Here is a 24,818-nt window from a genome sequence, read left to right as displayed (position 1 = left end):
TTGATTAGGGTTACGATCGCCAGGGAGCTAAACAGCTATGCCCGGCTCTCGGAGAGATTGTTGTCGCCCCCAAACCGCCGCCGGGTCGTCCCTTTATATAAGGAGGCTGACACCCAGCAGCCCTTAGAGTCCGGCCGGCTCATAAGAGTGTCCGGCCTGGACTCTAAACAATACTTGCCTTACACTACAAGTCTACTATAACAATGATTGTAACTACAGGCTTTAAGCTATATCCGGGTCTCAGCCCATCTCTGGCCCATTATCCTGAAACTTAACTCCAGGCTTCTGGTAATGATCCTTGGAGTAACCCGGCCCTCCTGGCGGGTGACCCCCAGGTCTATATCCTCAACATTAGGCCCCAGATTGGCTTGAGCCGGCTCGTGTCAATCTTCAGCTCTGCAGACAGAAAAATTCTCCGGCTTACCATTCATGTGAAGGTCATAACCCGGAATGACGTCATCCTCTGGACTCCGGATAATCCGCCGTGACGTCATCCTCCATTAAGTCTGTTTTTTACTCCGCCAGATCCGCAACGGATCTTTGCTTTTACTGTCCTTCCGAGAATCGAGGCGCCGTGAGGGGGAGATAACCACGCCGTGGCCTCCTTGAATCCCGCGCCCACTTATGACTTGGCCTTATAAATAGGCCGGCCCAGCACTTCCTTCTCGCACTCTCCCTCTTCCTCCTCGCGCCATCGCTCCTCTGCTCGAGCTCCGCCACTGCCGCCGCCGTCGCGCCCCTGGTCTTCATCAACCCGGCCGCTGCATCACCCTGACTCGGACCAGACTCACGGCGGCGACCTCCGCTCCTTCCAACTCCGGTGAGTCCCCTTTGCCTTGCTAGAACAGATCTGTTGGTAGGGTTCGTTCAGTTCTTCGTGTTCATCACCATTGCCCACAGACTCGGTAGTTCTTGTTGCCACTGGAGTTAGTTGATCTTTGACCTCGCGTAGAACTACTGCGGTAGAGGTTTGAGACCCATTTCATCTATAAGAAACCCTCTTTTTACTACATAAAAACTGTGTTCAACCTCAAGAACTTCTTCTGCCTCTGTTTTTTAGGTCTAGAAAATTTTCACCTCACCCGACCATTTTGATCCGAAAAAGTTACTGCAATATGTGAAATCCGTTTTACCACACTTAGTAAAAACTGCAACCCTTGAATCTTGGCGGCTTATGCTTCCGACTTAAAGAAAACATGCGCCGTAGAACGTTCCGGTTTAAAGAGAAACATGCTCTGTAAACTCTTCCGGCTTAACTGTAGTAAACCGTAGATGATCAACTTATCCTGAAAGCCCCGACGGCTTAGATAACCCATCGTATCAATATATATCATTAGTCCCCTTCATAAGTCGTCATTGTAGTTTGAATGATAAACTCCGGCTTATAATTAACCTGGACACCTTTCTCTTTATCATAGAACCACCAACCGTCACCATGCCTCCCAAGGCTCCCATCACTTGCAACTGGATGAGATCCAACATCACTGATGAAACCCTGGCCAACTTTGTTAAGTCCGGATATCTGCCTAGGAAGGAAGTGATGTCCTACCGTGCCCCTGATCCGTCAGAAGAAAGACCACAGCCGAGGGACGGGGAAGTAGTGATCTTTGCGGACCATATGAGCCGGGGCTTCGCACCGCCCGGCTCAAAATTCTTCCGGGATGTGCTCAACTTCTTTGACCTTCGACCTCAGGATATAGGACCCAATTCCATATCCAACATCTGCAACTTCCAAGTCTTTTGTGAAGTATATCTTGGAGAAGAGCCGAATCTTCTGCTCTTCAGAGAGCTGTTTTATTTGAACCGCCAAACCGAGTGCGCAAACGGTCCAAGTCTAGAGCTAGGCGGCATCTCCATCCAACGGCGCAGGGATTGTCTGTTCCCTTACGCAGAACCGCCAAGTCACCCCAAGGACTGGAACATGACTTGGTTCTACTGCCAAGACACGTCCCCGGCTGATGAGAGCCCGCTGCCCGGCTTTCGCCCAATGCGCCTGGAGCCAACTCATCCATTATCCGACAAGCTGACTGCCGCAGAACGCCAGCCTCTGCTTCCAACGATCAACAAGATCAAAGCCCTGCTAGGCAATGGTCTGAACGGAATTGACCTGGTCCGGGTCTGGATCTCATGGCGGGTGATCCCATTGAGCCGCCGCCCCGGCTTAATGTGTGAGTACACCAGGCGAAAGGATGACCCGCAGAGGCACAGTCGCAATGATCTTCCAGAAGACGTTGCTGAAGAAGAGACCAAGGCTCTTTTAAACGAGAGCCTGGCAGACTGTGGAAGAACCGGGCTAGCCCCGTTCTGCAAGACCAATCCAGCCCCAGCGGTAAGCCGCTGACTTTAACCTTTCCATTTTGTTTTACCTGTCATCTTACTAAGAACTCATTACTGTATTTCTCAGGCTGATGATAAATTCTGGCGGGTCAAGTATGACCACGAGGCGGCCAAGAAGGCCAGGAAGGCGAAGAAAGCCGCCAAGAGAGCCGCCCCTCGCAAAAAGGGAAACAGACCCACTGCTTCGGAGCTGCTGCAATTAAGCGATAGCTCCGAGTCAGAGGTAACCCTTAAATCTTTTAAATTCTTGCAGTATATGTTGTCTGATGCTGTCCGCCTTATCAACACTTGCTTATTGACAGGATGACACCGGCGCCAGTAACCCGGTGGTCGAAGAGGTAACATCACTTTCCTCCGGCTCGGAGCCTTTACCACAGCTGAAAGTCCGAAGGGTAACCCGGAAAGTAAGCTTTTCCCATCCATTAGCTCACCGAGACCCTCAATTTCTTTTGAAGCAGCAGGTTCACGAGAGCCGGCGTCACACCCGGGCCCGCAAGGACACCGACCTCTCCACTGGGTTACCCGACGCAACGAGGAAACGCCGCACTGAGGTTTTTTCTCACCTGTACCCTTTTCATCCGTTGGCGGGTGTCATCCGTCAGCCACTCAACTCTTCTGACTCCAATTACCAGGAGACCTCCCCCTCCTCGGGTGACTCCATGCAGTCAAGTCTGCCGGCCTTCAAGACTGCCCCCGGGTAATAACAATCTCCTTACATTATCTGTCTGTACTTACCCTTTGTATGCCTAACACTTCTGCCTTTTCAGTGCCCAGGCAAAGCTCACCAAAAGAGCAAAGAAGACCAGGTCAGCCGGAGTGCCCGACTTGCCTGAGCCGGAGACGACGGCTCAAGAGCCGCCAGTCGCCTCCGCCCCTGAAGCCACCATTCCCATGGATACGGCGCCTGAAGCCCCTGCCCCGACCACCAAGACAACGACCGAAGCATTAGCTAACCCGGAGGCCTCCGGCTCAGCCCCACCAGCTAACGACCCGGACGTGGTAATTACCCGGACGGAGTTTGTTGAGCCGGGGAGGCCGACCGCGCTGGCCAAATGCTCCGCGAGGGGGGAGTTGCTGCAACCCCACCGGGTGAATCTGGATCTCTCCAGCTACACCGACTTAAGTATTGGAGAACTCGTCTCAGGCTACATCAGCCAGGTTCACAAGAGCCGGGACGCCGAGATCGCCATGGTCAACCAGATCCAACAAAAATCTGAGGTAACCTTCTGCTGTTCTCTTACTTTCCGCATAGTGATCCTTGCCATTCTAGCCCCCAAGTCTAGGACTTATACTTGAATATGTTGTAGACTTTAGATTCCGGCTTACTGAACTGAGCCGGCCGTACATTGATAGATACGTTCAATATGCATTAGCCCCCAAGTGCCAAGTGTCTTTGCTTGGAAAGCGCTTGGGACTTTATAGAATGACTGTTAATAACCCGGAAATATATGCAGGCTGTTGGCAAGAAATTAGAGTCGGACCTGGCGGATCTCAAGAGCCGGCTGAAGGCACAAGAGATGGAGACCCGGAAGGCAAATGCCAAGTTTGTCTCCAGCATCGCCGCTCAGGAGAAGTTGAAGACTGAATTCGACGCTGAGCGGAAGGCCTGGGCTGAGGAGAAAACTGCACTGGTGACCCGGGCAGAACAGGCGGAGAAGGCCCTTACTGAGAAGACCGCTGAGCTCTCCGGTCTAAAGCGCCAAGTGTCCCAAATGGTAGCTGCCATCTTTGGTAAGTCGCCTCACCGGCTTTCATTCACGTTGGAATGTTTACATCTCTTAACTCATCCTTACCACCGGGTCATCTGATGTTGTTAAACAGGTTCCAGAAGCGCCAACTTGAACCAGAGCGTGGTCACCAAGTTAAAGGCCGTGTACACCCTGGTGGAACAGCTCTACACCGGGTCACAGCGGGCTTTAGCTGTGGTGGCCCTGTCGAATGAAGTGCCGACTCATCTGGCCGAAGTCCTGCGCCGGCTCGCAGTTCTGCCGCAGCGGATCCAGGAGCTACGACGAGCATCCGCGAGATCCGGAGCAATCGCCGCACTGAGCCGGGCCAAAGCCTTCTTGCCGGAGCTAGACCCGGCAGACATCGCCCTGGGTTACCCCAGCCTGAAAGAAGACGGCTCAGCGTTTGACCAGAAGGACTTCGCGGCTTGTGTGAAGGCTGTGCGCCCGGTGGCCACCATCATCGGGAATGACACCGATTTAACCAAGTATCAGCCGGGATACAACGCGGAGAATCAGAGGATTCCAACCCCTCGCTATGAAGCCATCAATCTGATTCCTCCGGCTCGCCAGCACACCTTCGTCCCGGAGATTAACCCGGACGGGTTAATTGACGAAGAAGCTCAGTTCGAAGCTCTCAGTGGCATCAACTGGAAGTCGTCGACCTTCGAAGCCTTGGGATCAGCCGGAGCAGAAGATGAGCCAGGGACTTCGACTCAGCAGGCGTCATAAACCGGCTAGCAGCTCACCAAACAACGCTCCAACCTTGAAACTTTGAAAGATTTTTGTAATAGAATAGGTGCAACAATTTATCTCTGCCGTGCCCTCGCGCACGTAATGAATGCTGAAATCCTTTGAAGTCATTCTTTTTGATGCTCCTCCGGGTTATAATTATCCTTCGTGCTTCTCAACCTTTCTTAAAAAAGTACCTTTAAGTATCTGCATAAGAAGGCAAATCACAAGTCACAAGGTGGCTTACCGCCCTGAGAATCAGGTGTCTGAGATGGATAACCCGGAAATTCAAACCAAAAAGACTGGTCTTTAACTATATTCTGAACATAGTCATGATAACACACTCAACAGCTTGTAAGCATACTTCCGGGTTAAATAACCCGGGTAGCACGGTTAATATTTGAACTCGAATTTACTTGTCTTGATGACATCCATGATGCTCAACTAACAAGATAAACCAAAATTAAGCCGGCAAGTGAAACCCGGCAGTACATACTTTGACATGATCAGAGTAAACTTGTGGTAAAATGTAAAAATTTAAGGACTTCCGGTTCGAATACGACCAGAACCTCGGTCCAAAGGGGTTAAGCTAAGATTCGGATACGATCATATAGCCCCCAGTGGGTTCGGCGATGCCAATCAAGAGGGTATCGACAGCTATGTTCTCTTGGGTTCGAATACGACCCATGTTTGAACAGGAAGCCCCCATGTGATTCTGAAAATTGTTTAACGACGCTGATTCGAATACGATCCACGTCGGTTCTCAGAGGGGTTACACTATGATTCAAATATGACCAAAGGCAACCTCCCAATGAGCTCGGCACTTTGCCGATCAAATGGGTATCGACAGCTATGTTCTCTTTGGTTCGAATACGACCCATGTGTGAACAGGAAGCCCCCAAGTGACTTTATTGCTTACAGCTAGATTCGAAGATGATCATAATCCGGCTCTTCTATAAGTCAGCATGTAAAAAACAACACCCATATTTGGGAGAGAGCAAAGGACAGAGGTCCTGCTTTATTACTTTATCATAATATATACATGGCTGAGATAAATATGTACATCACAAGAGCCGGTAGCTCAAGTGTAGTAAGGCCGAAGCTGAGCTATGTTCCACGGCCGACGGGTCTCCTCCTCAGATTTACGCGAGTCCTTATGCTCCCGGATATCAATGAGGTAATATGACCCGTTGTGCAAGTTCTTACTGACCACAAAAGGCCCTTCCCAAGGCGGGGATAACTTGTGTGCATCTGTTTGATCCTGGATGAGTCGGAGCACCAGGTCGCCTTCTTGGAAGACCCGGGATTTGACCCGGCGACTATGATAACGGCGCAGGTCCTGTTGGTAAATCGCTGAACGGGCGGCTGCCACATCACGCTGTTCGTCCAACAAGTCCAGAGCATCTTGGCGCGCCTGTTCATTATCCGTCTCAACATAAGCCGCCACACGAGGTGAATCATGACGGATGTCGCTGGGGAGAACTGCTTCTGCTCCATAAACCATGAAGAAAGGCGTGAAGCCTGTAGACCTGTTAGGAGTAGTGTTGATGCTCCATAAGACGGAGGGCAACTCCTCCACCCAACAACCCGGCGTCCGTTGCAAAGGGACCGAGAGCCGGGGTTTGATGCCCTTCAGAATCTCCTGGTTAGCTCTCTCAGCTTGACCATTGGATTGGGGGTGTGCCACTGAAGAAACATCAAGCCGGATATGCTCTCTGTGACAAAACTCCTCCATAGCGCCTTTGGACAGATTAGTGCCATTGTCTGTTATGATGCTGTGTGGAAAGCCGAAGCGGAAGATCACCTTTTTCATAAACTGAACCGCCGTGGCTGCATCACACTTGCTAACTGGCTCATCTTCCACCCACTTCGTGAATTTGTCCACTGCCACCAAGAGGTGGGTCTTCTTATCCTTGGACCGTTTAAAAGGCCCGACCATATCAAGCCCCCAGACCGCAAAGGGCCAAGTGATCGGGATCATCCTCAATTCCTGAGCCGGCACATGAGCCCGTCGTGAGAACCTTTGGCAGCCATCGCATTTACTGACCAAGTCCTCTGCATCAGCGTGAGCCGTCAGCCAATAAAAACCATGACGGAAAGCCTTGGCCACAAGAGATTTTGAACCGGCATGATGGTCACAATCCCCTTCATGGATTTCGCGCAAGATCTCTTGACCTTCCTCAGGGGAGATACAACGCTGGAATGCCCCTGAAATACTGCGATGATGCAACTCGCCATCGATAACAATCATTGACTTAGCCCGCCGGGTTATTTGCCTGGCCAGAATTTCATCCTCAGGCAACTCTCCCCGGGTTATATAAGCCAGATATGGCATTGTCCAGTCTGGTATGATATGCAGAGCCGCCACCAGTCGTGCCTCCGGGTCAGGGATAGCCAAGTCCTCCTCTGTAGGCAACTTAACCGAAGGGTTATATAGGACATCCAGGAAAGTGTTAGGCGGCACCGGCTTTCGCTGAGAGCCTAGCCGGCTTAACGCGTCAGCCGCCTCGTTCCGCCTGCGATCGATATGCTCCACTTGGTATCCCTGGAAGTGCCCGGCAATGGCATCAACCTCGCGGCGATAAGCCGCCATTAGAGGATCCTTAGAATCCCAGGTGCCAGATACTTGTTGAGCCACCAAGTCCGAGTCACCAAAACACCTCACCCGGCTTAAGCTCATTTCCTTAGCCACCCGAAGACCGTGGAGCAAAGCCTCGTATTCCGCCGCATTGTTAGTGCAAGGAAACATCAACCATAGCACATAATGGAACTTGTCACCTTTAGGGGAAGCCAGAACAACACCAGCCCCCGAGCCCTCCAGCTGCCTGGACCCATCAAAGTGAATAGTCCAATAAGTGTTATCCGGCTTTTGCTCGGGTACTTGTGACTCTGTCCAATCATTGATGAAATCCACCAAGGCCTGAGACTTGACAGCAGTGCGTGGCACATATTTAAGGTCATGAGGTCCAAGCTCTATAGCCCACTTAGCAATTCTCCCTGTAGCCTCTCTGTTTTGGATAATATCACCAAGAGGGGCGGAACTGACCACAGTAATGGGATGACCCTGAAAATAATGCTTAAGCTTCCGGCTCGCCATAAACACCCCATACACGAGCTTCTGCCAATGTGGATACCTCTGCTTGGACTCAATGAGCACCTCACTGATATAATAAACCGGCCGCTGAACCGGATGCTCCTTTCCCGCCTCCTTGCGCTCCACCACAATAGCCACGCTGACGGCTCGTGCGTTTGCCGCCACGTACAGCAGCAAGGGCTCCTTATCAACCGGAGCAGCAAGGACAGGGGGCTTTGCCAGTTGCTTTTTCAAATCCTCAAAAGCGGTATTAGCTGCATCATTCCAGATGAAGTTGTCAGTTTTCTTCATCAACTGATATAAGGGCATAGCCTTCTCACCCAACCGACTTATAAACCGGCTTAAAGCAGCGATGCGACCCGCCAAACGCTGAACGTCATTTATGCACGCCGGCTTAGCCAAGGAAGTGATGGCCTTGATCTTCTCCGGGTTAGCCTCAATGCCTCTGTCAGAAACCAAGAAACCCAATAGTTTGCCTGCAGGAACACGAAAAACACATTTGGCCGGGTTAAGCATCATCTTGTAGACCCGGAGATTATCGAAGGTTTCCCTTAAGTCATCTATCAGGGTTTCCTCCTTGATGGACTTAACCACAATATCGTCCACGTACGCATGAACATTGCGCCCGATCTGTTTATGGAGACAATTCTGTACACAACGCTGGTAAGTCGCCTGCGCACACTTGAGCCCAAAGGGCATAGAGACATAGCAGAAGGCTCCAAAGGGAGTGATGAACGCCGTCTTCTCCTGGTCCTTAACTGCCATCTTAATCTGATGATACCCGGAATAAGCATCCAAGAAACTTAAGCGTGCACAACCTGCCGTAGCATCAATGATTTGATCGATACGGGGGAGAGCAAAAGGATCAGCCGGACACGCCTTGTTCAAGTCCGTGTAGTCCACACACATCCGCCAGGTGCCGTTCTTTTTAAGTACAAGCACCGGGTTAGCCAACCACTCTGGGTGAAAAACCTCAACAATGAACCCGGCCGCCAAAAGCCGGGCCACTTCTTCACCAATGGCCTTCCGCCTCTCTTCATTAAACCGTCGAAAGAACTGTCTGACCGGCTTAAATTTTGGATCAACATTGAGAGTGTGCTCAGCGAGTTCTCTAGGTACACCTGGCATGTCAGAAGGTTTCCATGCAAAGATGTCCCTATTCTCACGGATGAACTCGATGAGCGCGCCTTCCTATTTCGGGTCCAGATTTGCACTGATGCTGAACTGCTGAGACGAGTCACCTGGAACAAAATCAACAAGTTTAGTCTCATCAGCTGATTTAAACTTCATTGCTGGTTCATTCTCTGTGGTTGGCTTTTTCAGAGAGGTCATATCTGTTGGGTCAACATTGTCTTTATAAAATTTCAACTCTTCTGTGGCACAAACAGACTCTGCATAAGCCGCGTCACCTTCCTCACACTCCAGAGCCACTTTCCGGCTGCCGTGAACCGTAATGGTCCCGTTGTGACCCGGCATCTTGAGTTGTAAGTACACAAAACACGGCCGTGCCATGAACTTGGCGTAAGCCGGCCGTCCGAATATAGCATGGTATGGACTTCTTATCTTGACCACCTCAAAGGTCAACTTTTCCACCCTGTAGTTGTTCTCATCACCGAAGGCCACTTCCAGTTCGATCTTGCCGACTGGATAAGCCGATTTACCAGGTACCACACCATGGAAGATAGTATTTGACTGGCTGAGGTTCTTATCAACTAGCCCCATACGACGGAAAGTCTCATAATATAGGATGTTGATGCTGCTGCCTCCATCCATGAGTACCTTTGTGAACTTATAGCCTCCCACTTGAGGAGCCACTACTAAGGCCAGGTGGCCCGGGTTATCCACCCGGGGAGGGTGATCCTCCCTACTCCACACTATGGGCTGCTCCGACCACCGCAAGTAGCGTGGAACCACTTGCTCAACAGCATTAACAGCCCTCTTGTGAAGCTTCTCGTCTCGTTTGCACAAACTAGTGGTGAACACGTGATACTGTCCACCGCTAAGTTGCTTCGGGTTGGTCTGATAGCCCCCCTGTTGCTGTTGATGACCCTGACCAGACTGTTGATTGAAGCCCCCTTGACCGTTCTGAGGACCGGAATTTGACCCGCCGCCCGGGCCATGAAAGCCGCCAGCGCCGGAGCCGCCTACGCCTGGGCCGTTGTAGTTTTTAAAGTCCTTCATGATAGCACAATCCTTCCACAGATGAGTCGCTGGCTTCTCTCTAGAGCCGTGTCTCGGACAAGGTTCATTCAACAGCTGCTCCAGAGAAGGTCCTGACCCGCCGCCTCGGGGAGGGGGCCTCCCCTTGCGTCGCTGGTTGTTGCCTTGGGTGTTGGCTACGAACTCCAGGCTGCCATCGGCCTTGCGCTTGCCTCCTCCTTGATTCCCCGGGTTAAACTGAGGGCCCTTGCCATTGCCGTTCTTCTTTCCCTTCCCTATCCTTTCATCATCTGAAGGGGGATCCTTGGTACCATCGGAATCCGCGTATTTGACAAGAGCCGCCATTAGTGTACCCATATCCGTGCAGTCACGTTTAAGCCGCCCAAGCTTCATCTTTAGGGGCACAAAATGACAGTTCTGTTCTAACATCAAGACTGCAGAGCCGGCGTCCATCTTATCTGATGAATGTATGATCTCCTTGACCCGGCGAACCCAATGGGTCGTGGACTCACCCTCCTGCTGCTTACAGTTAGTCAAATCCACAATTGACATAGACTGCCTACAGGTATCCTTGAAGTTTTGAATGAACCGGGCCTTCAGCTCAGTCCAAGACCCAATGGAGTTCGGTGGCAGCCCTTTTAACCACGTGCGGGCAGTTCCATCTAACATCATGGTGAAATACTTGGCCATGGCCGCCTCGCTGACCTCTAGCAGTTCCATAGCCATCTCATAACTCTCAATCCAGGCCGCAGGCTGTAAGTCAGCTGTATAGTTAGGCACCTTCCTAGGGCCCTTGAAATCCTTAGGTAGACGTTCATTACGGATGGCTGGCACCAAACAAGGGACACCCCCGGTCCTGGTAGAAATACCCACATCAACGGACGCCGTTGGATAAGCCGGGGGGGTCAGATAAGCCGTCAATTGCGGCACCTGCTCCGCCTCTTGCCGTGCTTGGTCTGCGGCGTAGAAGGTTCCAACATGAGCCGGGCCATGGCCAGGGGGTGGGTCATGGCGTCGGACATTACTTGAGCCGGTCGCCGAGACCATGTGCCGGCTGTAACTCGGGCTCTGGCCTGGGCGAGGAGTTGAGTGGATCCGGTCCCGGCTGTAGGAGTATGCCTCTTGCTGTGCTAGAGCCGTCTGCAGGAGTTCTCTGACCCGGCGGGTCTCAATAGCCGTCGGAGAGTCGCCATCAACGGGCAGAGCCGCCAGCCGTGCCGCTGCGGCGATCATGTTCTCCAGCGGGTTATTATAATGGCCCGGGGGTATTGGTACATACTGAGGCGGGGCGGGGGGCCCCTGGGGAGGTCCCATCACTCGTGGTTGAACAAGGGGTCCAGACCCGGGTGTTACGACCCCTGGCGGGTGACTGGACCCTGCACCTGGCGTGTTGAAGAGGTTGCGCGGATCGTAGACCGGCGGGAGTCGAGATTGAGCCTTTTGATGCCTCCTTCTCATGACCTCATTGGCCGCGTTCTGATCCATCGTGAGTTGGAAGGACTGCGCCTGAATCAGCTGAGTCTGGGCATCGAGAGCCGCCCGTTCCGCAGCCAGCCTGATTCCTTCTGCTGCAAGATCCTCTTTAGCTCTTATCAAATCTAGTTTCAACTGTGCCCCCTCCGCATCATGCTGGGCTTGATCCGCCGGGTCAACCGTGGCGGTTAACAGGGCCGTCATCTTGTCCGTGAGATCCATCAGCACCTGAGCCGGAGAAGGCACCGAGTTTCCCAATCCAGCAGCGGGGTTCTGAACAGGCTGTGCACCAGCCATAAAAACTCCAACCTGACTCGGCGGCTCAAAGAGGTCCGGAATACTGTTGCCATCGGAATAACTCATGAGCCTGCCATCTTGAAGTTGGTACAACGAGTTTGACTCATCCGTGGCCGACTCGCCGTCAGAGCCGGCGGCCGCCTCATCCCCAGTCCCAGATGGATCCGTGGGCCCTCCGTGGATGCATCCTACAAAAGCGCGCTTTAAGGCAGGCCGGGCCCGGGCGGGTCGCGCGCACTGAGCCGTTTCGATGAGGTCGGCGCGGAGGTCCGGCTCGGGGCCCGGTTCTCCAATCTTGCCGATGAAGACATGAATTCCACCGAAGGGGACCCGGTACCCGTACTCCACTGAGCCGGCGTCGGGGCCCCAGTCCGCATTGTCGATGTAGAGCTTGCCGCGACGACTCTTGGTCATCCGGCCCACAGCGTATCCCTTGAGCCCTTCGAAGCTGCCCTTCAAGAACTCAAATCCACCGTGCGCTGGCCCCATGGTGGGCGCCAACTGTCGTGGAATTGTCACGGCAGATGTCCTCGAGCTAGGACTTAGTCGTGGAGCCATCGCAGCTAGGAAGCTTGAAGGGGTTATGCGGGACAAGGAACACGAGGGTTTATACTGGTTCGGCCCCTTACGGTGAAGGTAAAGCCTACGTCCAGTTCGAGGTGTTATTGATTAGGGTTACGATCGCCAGGGAGCTAAACAGCTATGCCCGGCTCTCGGAGAGATTGTTGTCGCCCCCAAACCGCCGCCGGGTCGTCCCTTTATATAAGGAGGCTGACGCCCAGCAGCCCTTAGAGTCCGGCCGGCTCATAAGAGTGTCCGGCTTGGACTCTAAACAATACTTGCCTTACACTACAAGTCTACTATAACAATGATTGTAACTACAGGCTTTAAGCTATATCCGGGTCTCAGCCCATCTCTGGCCCATTATCCTGAAACTTAACTCCAGGCTTCTGGTAATGATCCTTGGAGTAACCCGGCCCTCCTGGCGGGTGACCCGCAGGTCTATATCCTCAACAGTTCTCTTGTGAAATCTGGATTCCTTCGCCAAGGCAATTGCACCAGTATTGTCACAAAAGATTTTCACTGGACCCGATGCACTAGGTATGACACCTAGATCGGATATGAACTCCTTCATCCAGACTCCTTCATTTGCTGCTTCCGAAGCAGCTATGTACTCCGCTTCACATGTAGATCCCGCCACGACGCTTTGTTTAGAACTGCACCAACTGACAGCTCCACCGTTCAATGTAAACACGTATCCGGTTTGCGATTTAGAATCGTCCGGATCAGTGTCAAAGCTTGCATCAATGTAACCATTTACGATGAGCTCTTTGTCACCTCCATAAACGAGAAACATATCCTTAGTCCTTTTTAGGTATTTCAGGATGTTCTTGACCGCTGTCCAGTGATTGTTGGGGAACGTAGTAATTTCAAAAAATTTCCTACGCACACGCAAGATCATGGTGATGCATAGCAACGAGAGGGGAGAGTGTTGTCCACGTACCCTCGTAGACCGACAGCGGAAGCGTTATCACAACGCGGTTGATGTAGTCGTGCGTCTTCACGATCCGACCGATCAAGTACCGAACGTACGGCACCTCCGAGTTCTACACACGTTCAGCTCGATGACGTCCCTCGAACTCCGATCCAGCCGAGTGTTGAGGGAGAGTTTCGTCAGCACGACGGCGTGGTGACGATGATGATATTCCACCGACGCAGGGCTTCGCCTAAGCTCCGCGACGGTATTATCGAGGTGTAATCTGGTGGAGAGGGGCACCGCACACGGCTAAGAGATCTCAAGGATCAATTGTTGTGTCTCTGGGGTGCCCCCTGCCCCCGTATATAAAGGAGCAAGGGAGGAGGAGGCCGGCCCTAGGAGGGGGCGCACCAAGTGTGGAGTCCTACTAGGACTCCCTAGTCCTAGTAGGATTCCACCTCCCATATGGAATAGGAAAAGAGGAAGGGAAAAAGAGAAGGAAGGAAGGGGGCGCCCCCCTTCCCTAGTCCAATTAGGACCAGACCAAGGGGAGGGGTGCGGCCACCCTTGAGGCCCTTTTTCTTCTTTCCCGTATGGCCCAATAAGGCCCAATACGTATTCCCGTAACTCTCCGGTACTCCGAAAAATACCCGAATCACTCGGAACCTTTCCGAAGTCCGAATATAGTCATCCAATATATCGATCTTTACATCTCGACCATTTCGAGACTCCTCGTCATGTCCCCGATCTCATCCGGGACTCCGAACTCCTTCGGTACATCAACATACATAAACTCATAATAAAACTATCATCGTAACTTTAAGCGTGCGGACCCTACGGGTTCGAGAACTATGTAGACATGATCGAGACACGTCTCCGGTCAATAACCAATAGCGGGACCTGGATGCCCATATTGGCTCCCACATATTCTACGAAGATCTTTATCGGTCAGACCGCATAACAACATACGTTGTTCCCTTTGTCACCGGTATGTTACTTGCCCGAGATTTGATCGTCGGTATCTCGATACCTAGTTCAATCTCGTTACCGGCAAGTCTCTTTACTCGTTCCGTAACACATCATCCCGCAACTAACTTATTAGTCACAATGCTTGCAAGGCTTATAGTGATGTGCATTACCGAGTGGGCCCAGAGATACCTCTCCGACAATCGGAGTGACAAATCCTAATCTCGAAATACGCCAACCCAACAAGTACCTTTGGAGACACCTGTAGAGCACCTTTATAATCACCCATTTACGTTGTGACGTTTGGTAGCACACAAAGTGTTCCTCCGGTAAACGGGAGTTGCATAATCTCATAGTCAGAGGAACATGTATAAGTCATGAAGAAAGCAATAGCAACATACTAAACGATCGGGTGCTAAGCTAACGGAATGGGTCAAGTCAATCACGTCATTCTCCTAATGAGGTGATCTCGTTAATCAAATGACAACTTATGTCTATGGCTAGGAAACATAACCATCTTTGATTAATGAGCTAGTCAAGTAGAGGCATACTAGTGACACTCTGTTTGTCTATATATTCACACATGTATTATGTTTCCGGTTAATACAATTCTAGCATGAATAATAAACATTTATCATGATACAAGGAAATAAATAATACTTTATTATTGCCTCTAGGGCATATTTCCTTCAGTGATCCACTCCTGGATTACTTTGGTACCTCCCTGCTAAACTTATAGCAAGGCGCACATCAGGTCTGGTACATAGCATTGCATACATGATAGAGCCTATAGTTGAAGCATAGGGAACATCTTTCATCTTCTCTCTATCTTCTGCAGTGGTCGGGCATTGAGTCTTACTCAACTTCCACACCTTGTAACACAGGCAAGAACCCTTTCTTTGCTTGATCCATTTTGAACTTCTTCAAAACTTTGTCAAGGTATGTGCTTTGTGAAAGTCCAGTTAAGCGTCTTGATCTATCTCTATAGATCTTGATGCCCAATATATACGCAGCTTCACCGAGGTCTTTCATTGAAAAACTCTTATTCAAGTATCCCTTTATGCTATTCAGAAATTCTATATCATTTCCAATCAGCAATATGTCATCCACATATAATATTAGAAATGCTACAGAGCTCCCACTCACTTTCTTGTAAATACAGGCTTCTCCAAAAGTCTGTACAAAACCAAATGCTTTGATCACACTATCAAAGCGTTTATTCCAACTCCGAGAGGCTTGCACCAGTCCATAAATGGATCGCTGGAGCTTGCACACTTTGTTAGCTCCCTTTGGATCGACAAAACCTTCCGGTTGCATCATATACAACTCTTCTTCCAGAAATCCATTCAGGAATGCTGTTTTGACATCCATTTGCCAAATTTCATAATCATAAAATGCGGCAATTGCTAACATGATTCAGACAGACTTAAGCATCGCTACGGGTGAGAAGGTCTCATCGTAGTCAATCCCTTGAACTTGTCGAAAACCTTTTGCAACAAGTCGAGCTTTATAGACAGTAACATTACCGCAAGCGTCAGTCTTCTTCTTGAAGATCCATTTATTCTCAATGGCTTGCCGATCATCGGGCAAGTCAACCAAAGTCCACACTTTGTTCTCATACATGGATCCCATCTCAGATTTCATGGCCTCAAGACATTTTGCGGAATCTGGGCTCACCATCGCTTCTTCATAGTTCGTAGGTTCATCATGGTCTAGTAACATAACCTCCAGAACAGGATTACCGTACCACTCTGGTGCGGATCTTACTCTGGTTGACCTACGAGGTTCAGTAACAACTTGATCTGAAGTTCCATGATAATCATCATTAACTTCCTCACTAATTGGTGTAGGCATCGCAGAAACCGGTTTCTGCGATGAACTACTTTCCAATAAGGGAGCAGGTACAATTACCTCATCAAGTTCTACTTTCCTTCCACTCACTTCTTTCGAGAGAAACTCCTTCTCCAGAAAGATTCCGAATTTAGCAACAAAAGTCTTGCCTTCGGATCTGTGATAGAAGGTGTACCCAACAGTCTCCTTTGGGTATCCTATGAAGACACATTTCTCCGATTTGGGTTCGAGCTTATCAGGTTGAAGTTTTTTCACATAAGCATCGCAGCCCCAAACTTTAAGAAATGACAACTTTGGTTTCTTGCCAAACCACAGTTCATAAGGCGTCGTCTCAATGGATTTTGATGGTGCCCTATTTAACGTGAATGCGGCCGTCTCTAAAGCATAACCCCAAAACGATAGCGGTAAATCAGTAAGAGACATCATAGATCGCACCATATCTAGTAGAGTACGATTACGACATTCGGACACACCATTACGCTGTGGTGTTCTGGGTGGCGTGAGTTGCGAAACTATTCCGCATTGTTTCAAATGAAGACCAAACTCATAACTCAAATATTCTCCTCCACGATCAGATCGTAGAAACTTTATTTTCTTGTTACGATGATTTTCAACTTCACTATGAAATTCTTTAAACTTTTCAAATGTTTCAGACTTATGTTTCATTAAGCAGATATACCCATAGCTGCTTAAATCATCTGTGAAGGTGAGAAAATAACGATATCTGCCACGAGCCTCAACATTCATCGGACCACATACATCTGTATGTATGATTTCCAACAAAACTGTTGCTCTCTCCATAGTTCCGGAGAACGGCGTTTTAGTCATCTTGCCCATGAGGCACGGTTCGCAAGTACCAAGTGATTCATAATCAAGTGGTTCCAAAAGTCCATCAGTATGGAGTTTCTTCATGCGCTTTACACCGATATGACCTAAACGGCAGTGCCACAAATAAGTTGCAATATCATTATCAACTCTGCATGTTTTGGCTTCAATATTATGAATATGTGTATCACTACTATCGAGCTTCAACAAAAATAGACCACTCTTCAAGGGTGCATGACCATAAAAGATATTACTCATATAAATAGAACAACCATTATTCTCTGATTTAAATAAATAACCGTCTTGCATCAAACAAGATCCAGATATAATGTTCATGCTTAACGCTAGCACCAAATAACAATTATTTAGGTCTAAAACTAATCCCGAAGGTAGATGTAGAGGCAGCGTGCCGACCGCGATCACATCAACTTTGGAACCATTTCCCCCGCGCGTCGTCACATTGTCCTTAGCCAATCTTCGCTTAATCTGTAGCCCCTGTTTCGAGTTGCAAATATTAGCAACAGAACCAGTATCAAATACCCAGGTGCTACTGTGAGTATTAGTAAGGTACACATCAATAACATGTATATCACATATACCTTTGTTCACCTTGCCATCCTTCTTATCCGCCAAATACTTGGGGCAGTTCCGCTTCCAGTGACCAGTCTGCTTGCAGTAGAAGCACTCAGTCTCAGGCTTAGGTCCAGACTTGGGTTTCTTCTCCTGAACAGCAACTTGCTTGCTGTTCTTCTTGAAGTTCCCCTTCTTCTTCCCTTTGCCCTTTTTCTTGAAACTGGTGGTCTTATTGACCATCAACACTTGATGCTCCTTTTTGATTTCTACCTCCGCAGCCTTTTGCATTGCGAAGAGCTCGGGAATCGTCTTATCCATCCCTTGCATGTTATAGTTCATCACGAAGCTCTTGTAGCTTGGTGGCAGTGATTGGAGAATTCTGTGAATGACGCTATCATCCGGAAGATTAACTCCCAGTTGAATCAAGTGATTATTATACCCAGACATTTTGAGTATATGCTCACTGACAGAACTATTCTCCTCCATCTTGCAGCTGTAGAACTTATTGAAGACTTCATATCTCTCAGTTCGGGCATTTGCTTGAAATATTAACTTCAACTCCTGGAACATCTCATATGCTCCATGACGTTCAAAACGTCGTTGAAGTCCCGGTTCTATGCCGTAAAGCATGGCACATTGAACTATCGAGTAGTCATCAGCTTTGCTCTGCCAGACGTTCTTAACGTCGTCAGTTGCATCAGCAGCAGGCCTGGCACCCAGCGGTGCTTCCAGGACGTAATTCTTCTGTGCAGCAATGAGGATAATTCTCAAGTTACGGACCCAGTCCGTGTAATTACTACCATCATCTTTCAACTTTGCTTTCTCAAGGAACGCATTAAAATTCAACGGAACAACAGCACTGGCCATCTATCTACAATCAACATAGACAAGCAAGATACTATCAGGTACTAAGTTCATGATAAATTTAAGTTCAATTAATCATATTACTTAAGAACTCCCACTTAGATAGACATCCCTCTAATCCTCTAAGTGATCACGTGATCCATATCAACTAAACCATGTCCGATCATCACGTGAGATGGAGTAGTTTTCAATGGTGAACATCACTATGTTGATCATATCTACTATATGATTCACGCTCGACCTTTCGGTCCCGTGTTCCGAGGCCATATCTGTTATATGCTAGGCTCGTCAAGCTTAACCTGAGTATTCTGCGTGTGCAACTGTTTTGCACCCGTTGTATTTGAACGTAGAGCCTATCACACCCGATCATCACGTGGTGTCTCAGCACGAAGAACTTTCGCAACGGTGCATACTCAGGGAGAACACTTATACTTTGATAATTTAGTGAGGGATCATCTTATAATGCTACCGTCAATCAAAGCAAGATAAGATGCATAAAAGATAAACATCACATGCAATCAATATAAGTGATATGATATGGCCATCATCATCTTGTGCTTGTGATCTCCATCTCTGAAGCACCGTCATGATCACCATCGTCACCGGCGCGACACCTTGATCTTTATCGTAGCATCGTTGTCGTCTCGCCAATTTTATGCTTCTACGACTATCGCTACCGCTTAGTGATAAAGTAAAGCATTACAAGGCGATTGCATTGCATACAATAAAGCGACAACCATATGGCTCCTGCCAGCTGCCGATAACTCGGTTATAAAACATGATCATCTCGTACAATAAAATTTAGCATCATGTCTTGACCATATCACATCACAACATGCCCTGCAAAAACAAGTTAGACGTCCTCTACTTTGTTGTTGCAAATTTTACGTGGCTGCTACGGGCTTAGCAAGAACCATTCTTACCTACGCATCAAAACCACAACGATAGTTTGTCAAGTTGGTGCGGTTTTAACCTTCGCAAGGACCAGGCGTAGCCACACTCGGTTCAACTAAAGTTGGAGAAACTGACACCTGCCAGCCACCTGTGTGTAAAGCACGTCGGTAGAACCAGTCTTGCGTAAGCGTACGCGTAATGTCGGTCCGGGCCGCTTCATCCAACAATACCGCTGAACCAAAGTATGACATGCTGGTAAGCAGTATGACTTATATCGCCCACAACTCACTTGTGTTCTACTCGTGCATATAACATCAACGCATAAAACCAGGCTCGGATGCCACTATTGGGGAACGTAGTAATTTCAAAAAAATTCCTATGCACACGCAAGATCATGGTGATGCATAGCAACGAGAGGGGAGAATGTTGTCCACGTACCCTCGTAGACCGAAAGTGGAAGCGTTAGCACAACGCGGTTGATGTAGTCATACGTCTTTACGATCCGATCGATCAAGTACCGAACGCACGGCACCTCCGAGTTCAACACACGTTCAGCCCGATGACGTCCCTCAAACTCCGATCCAGCCAAGTGTTGAGGGAGAGTTTCGTCAGCATGATGGCGTGGTGACGATGATGATGTTCTACCGACGCAGGGCTTCGCCTAAGCACCGCTACAGTATTATCGAGGTAGACTATGGTGGAGGGGGGCACCGCACACGGCTAAAAGATCAAACGATCAATTGTTGTGTCCTTGGGGTGCCCCCTGCCCCCGTATATAAAGGAGCAAGGGGGGAAGGTGCGGCCGGCCAGGGAGGAGGCGTGCCAGGAGGATTCCTACTCCCACCGGGAATAGGACTCCCTCCCTTCCTTGTTGGAATAGGAGAAGGGGGAAAGAGGTGGAGGAGAGGAAGGAAAGGGGGGGGGACGCCGCCCCCCTCTCCTTGTCCTATTCGGACTAGGGGGGAGGGGCGCGCGGCCCTTGCCCTGGCCGCCTCTCCTCATCTCCACTAAGGCCCACTATGGCCCATTAACCCCCGGGGGGTTCCGGCAACCCCTCCGGTACTCCGGTAAAATCCCGATTTCACCCGGAACACTTCCGATATCCAAATATAGGCTTCCAATATATCAATCTTCATGTCTCGACCATTTCGAGACTCCTCATCATGTCCGTGATCACATCCGGGACTCCGAACAACCTTCGGTACATCAAAACATATAAACTCATAATATAACTGTCATCGAAACATTAAGCGTGCGGACCCTACGGGTTCGAGAACTATGTAGACATGACCGAGACACGTCTCCGGTCAATAACCAATAGCGGAACCTGGATGCTCATATTGGCTCCCACATATTCTACGAAGATCTTTATCGGTCAGACCGCATAACAACATACGGTTTTCCCTTTGTCATCGGTATGTTACTTGCCCGAGATTCGATCGTCAGTATCTCAATACCTAGTTCAATCTCGTTACCAACAAGTCTCTTTACTCGTTCCGTAATACATCATCTCACAACTAACTCATTAGTTGCAATGCTTGCAAGGCTTAAGTGATGTGCATTACCGAGAGGGCCCAGAGATACCTCTCCGACAATCGGAGTGACAAATCCTAATCTCGAAATACGCCAACCCAACAAGTACCTTTGGAGACACCTGTAGAGCACCTTTATAATCACCTAGTTACGTTGTGACATTTGGTAGCACACAAAGTGTTCCTCCGGTAAACGGGAGTTGCATAATCTCATAGTCATAGGAACATGTATAAGTCATGAAGAAAGCAATAGCAACATACTAAACGATCGAGTGCTAAGCTAACGGAATGGGTCAAGTCAATCACATCATTCTCCTAATGATGTGATCCCGTTAATCAAATGACAACTCATGTCTATGGCTAGGAAACATAACCATCTTCAAGTAGAGGCATACTAGTGACACTCTGTTTGTCTATGTATTCACACAAGTATTATGTTTCCGGTTAATACAATTCTTAGCATGAATAATAAACATTTATCATGATATAAGGAAATAAATAATAACTTTATTATTGCCTCTAGGGCATATTTCCTTCAGCAGGAACCCGGGAATAATTATTGTGGATACTACGTTTGCGAGTTCATCTACAACGCGATGGCCAAGAATAAGCGGAGCTACTCTAAAAGATAATATGAAGTGCGTAAGCAATAATATTCACAATTTCATTTTATTACCATAATTTGTGTTGAGTTTCATTCATATATATGTATTGAGCCCCTTCTTCAAAATAGACGTGGCAGATGTGGGATGAACTCCTACCACAAGATCGCATGAAAGCAATTCAAGATAGATTGGTGGGATTCTTTCTTGATCACGTCATCAATAAAGCCGGAGAATACCATGTGGAAGTTGAGTATAGATATTAGGGGATTGTAAGAGATCTTATATTGTATATATGTAGCCGGTAGTAGCGTCGGATAGATATACGAAAACTTGTTGTTCGTCCAATCTCTCGGAGAAGGAGAGGTTGATATCACTTCTCTCTGTATGCATATGTTCATGACGAGTTTCTGTACTTAATGGTTTCCTTCATTTGCTTACTAGCTAGTGTGTCGAGTCCTCTCTATACGTATAGTACGTAGCGTCGACCAAGCACGGAGATAAGAGAGGACACTTCTCTCTATTAACTAGCTAACACAATATATGAAACACCAAAATTAACCCTACAAAACCGCCAATCCCCCCCCCCCCCCTTCAGAAAAAAAAACCGTAGCCCTTAAACTGCTGACGCGTGGTAGCTTATTGGTCCCGGTTGGTGCTACCAACCAGGAGCCCCTTGCCAGGGCAAGCCGCAGCGGCCATGTGGAGCCCCATCTGTCCCGGTTGGTATAAGAACCGGGACTAAAGATATAGGGCTTTAGTACCGACCCTTTAATCCCGGTTCCCGAATAGGGACAAATGGGCCTTTTTGTACTAGTGCATACTCCCTCCATGCCAAACTATAAGGCGTACATTTCTGAACTGTTTGTCATTCACTGTGAGTGCATGTCATGGAAGCTCGCGTGGTGGCCAGATCCACAAGAGAGTTGACTCCCATCTCAGATTCAGGTCGTCGTGTTTTCTAGAAAAAGAAAAGATTCAGATCATCCCGTGGGCAGTACTCACTACATGTACGTATTATAATACAATAAATATGAACGTTTGGAAAATGAAGCATCCAAGGGCATTTGGTCTAGTGGTATGATTCTCGCTTAGGGTGCGAGAGGTCCCGAGTTCAATTCTCGGAATGCCCCATTTTTTCTTTTTTTCTTCTTTTTACCGAAAAAAGGAATTCCTTTTAGATGCCACGAAAATCAATTTGTGTGAGCTAATATTTGCATTCAGAGATGCATTACGACTTGGGCAAGTGTGAATGTGCGGAGTAGCAGCTGGGGCGTTCTTGCGCGCAGCTGCCGACTGCGGACGCACACAGAAACCAAGCGAGACGCGGGGTAGTGCAAATTGTGATTCTTGCATGACAAGAAAGAAACCCATGATTCTTGGTAAAAGAAAAAGGAAAGAAGAAAAAGAAAAGGCCATTCAGTTTAATTAGTGCATGTACGATAAAGATTATCAATCACAGTGCGTCAACTCTTTCTTGCTTGAGAGCAACGTTTACACCACACATACCGATTAACATACAAATGTGACTGGGATCGATCTTCTTTTCAAGAGCCTTCATCATCGTCTCATTAATTCACACGGGCGTGTGGTGCCACGTCCGTCCATATTTTGCAGCGGAATGATATAGGATTTTTCATAAATAAAGTGACGAAACATGGACCTCGATCGTTTTTTCTTTCGATGGTGCAAATAGTTGAGAAATATTGTACTAGTTTGAACCAACAATATCTAGCTCTGTCTTCAGACATCCTCCGTCCAGTCCTTTTTACTTTGTATATTAGTTTTGACTGAAGTCAAACTTTACTCTAGTGGGGGTTACATTCAGATCTCATCATGGATCGCAGTATCTCTGGACGTCTGCAACTAAGTATGTGTCCCCATCTATTCTAGCCTTTGCTGCCATCTCATGTGCAAGAGAATTGCACAGTCTCCCCACCACACTGATTCTGTAATCAGAAAATACAGACGGGGCATCTTTGATGTCGTTGATTAGGCCGTAGCATGGTGATCTGTTTGGAGCCCCTGTCGCTAGCTCACTTGCAATCACTTTGCAATCCATCTCTAAGATAATGGGTCCTCTATATAGGCTCGCAAGTGTCTTCAGGCCAATCAGTGCTGCACTTGCTTCGGCCTCTTCCACCAATGTACACACCTTCAGGATCTTGCCGAGAGAAAAAAGTATCAGGCCTTCGGCCTCTTCCACCAATGTACACACCTTCAGGATCTTGCCGAGAGAAAAAAGTACCAGGCCTCTGTGGTCCCTCGCAACCGCGCCTGCAGTGCTCCTGCCAGAGTCAGCGATGAAGGAGGCATCTGTATTGATTTTGACCAAGCCCTGATCAGGGGCACTCCACTGTTTGGTCTGGGGTTTAGCACAGCAAGTAGGAGCACCAACAATGGGTACTACATGTTTATCGTTAAGATGTTCAAAGACATCTGTAGCATCCTTTAGCTCCTCATCGTACCTGCGCAGAAACAACACTGACTGACTGACAGATTCTTTGCCTTCTCTGTGGACCACATCGTCTCGTAGATGCCAACTTCTCCATAGTAAGAGCAAGATTCTGGCACGAGTGTCCTCCGATTCCGTACTTAGCAGCGCCTGCAGCCAATCAACACCCGTGAACCAGAATTTATTCTCGGCCGGTAGAATCCAACTCTTCCGCATTTCATGTCTCAAGGCTGTACTTCTGGTGCATGAGATGACTGCATGATATTCATCCTCCTCGCCGTTGCCACAAATACTGCAGGTTGCATCCAGTTCAAGCGTCCTCTTGTGTTTGTTTTTCTTGGTTGCTAACGTATTTGTTGCAACTCTCCATCCGAATATCCTCACCTTCTCAGGTACCTTAGCTTTCCATATTAGATCCCATATGCTCCGGTCTCCTGGGTCGCTATTAGAGCTGGATGGTACTTGTTGTTCAGAAGGCCTGGTCGAAGCAGCAAGCTTGTAGGCACTCCTCACTGAGAAAACACCATTTTTCTCATAATGCCACGCAATACGATCCTCGACCTCCCTGTTTGGAATTTTGATTTTACAAATGGCCCACTCGATGCGCGGGCAAGAATATATAAAGTTCTCTAATGAGAGCATATTATTTTATTTGTCTAACAAAATTAGAACAAAAGGTGGTGGCATTCACAAATATAAGACCTGTTGAAACATAGTTTAATCCTAGTTTTTGTCTTTTTATATATAAATTTATATGTTATCCACTCGGCATTTACATGCTAATTGTGCATGCGATACTAACTATATTTTTATAATCGGTCACATTGCGCAAATTATATTTGCACGGCTGGGCAGTGCCTTTACCGTTTGTTATTTTGGTTTCAAAAATTATGAATTTCATGCGTATAATTAGATTATCTCTTATAAAGGAGATATATCAGCATGTTTAATCATTTGGC

General features: G+C 48.5%; 1 non-coding gene across 1 annotated transcript; it reads left to right on the top strand.

Moving 5' to 3' along the window:
• The first annotated feature begins 22,465 nt into the window (after positions 1-22,465).
• Positions 22,466-22,537, top strand: TRNAP-AGG (transfer RNA proline (anticodon AGG)). The gene has a single exon. It is a non-coding gene; the product is annotated as a tRNA-Pro (tRNA).
• Positions 22,538-24,818: the final 2,281 nt, after the last annotated feature.

Source organism: Aegilops tauschii, chromosome 7, assembly GCF_002575655.3.
Source record: "Aegilops tauschii subsp. strangulata cultivar AL8/78 chromosome 7, Aet v6.0, whole genome shotgun sequence".
Lineage (NCBI taxonomy): Eukaryota > Viridiplantae > Streptophyta > Magnoliopsida > Poales > Poaceae > Aegilops > Aegilops tauschii.
This window is presented reverse-complemented; position numbering and strand designations above follow the sequence as displayed.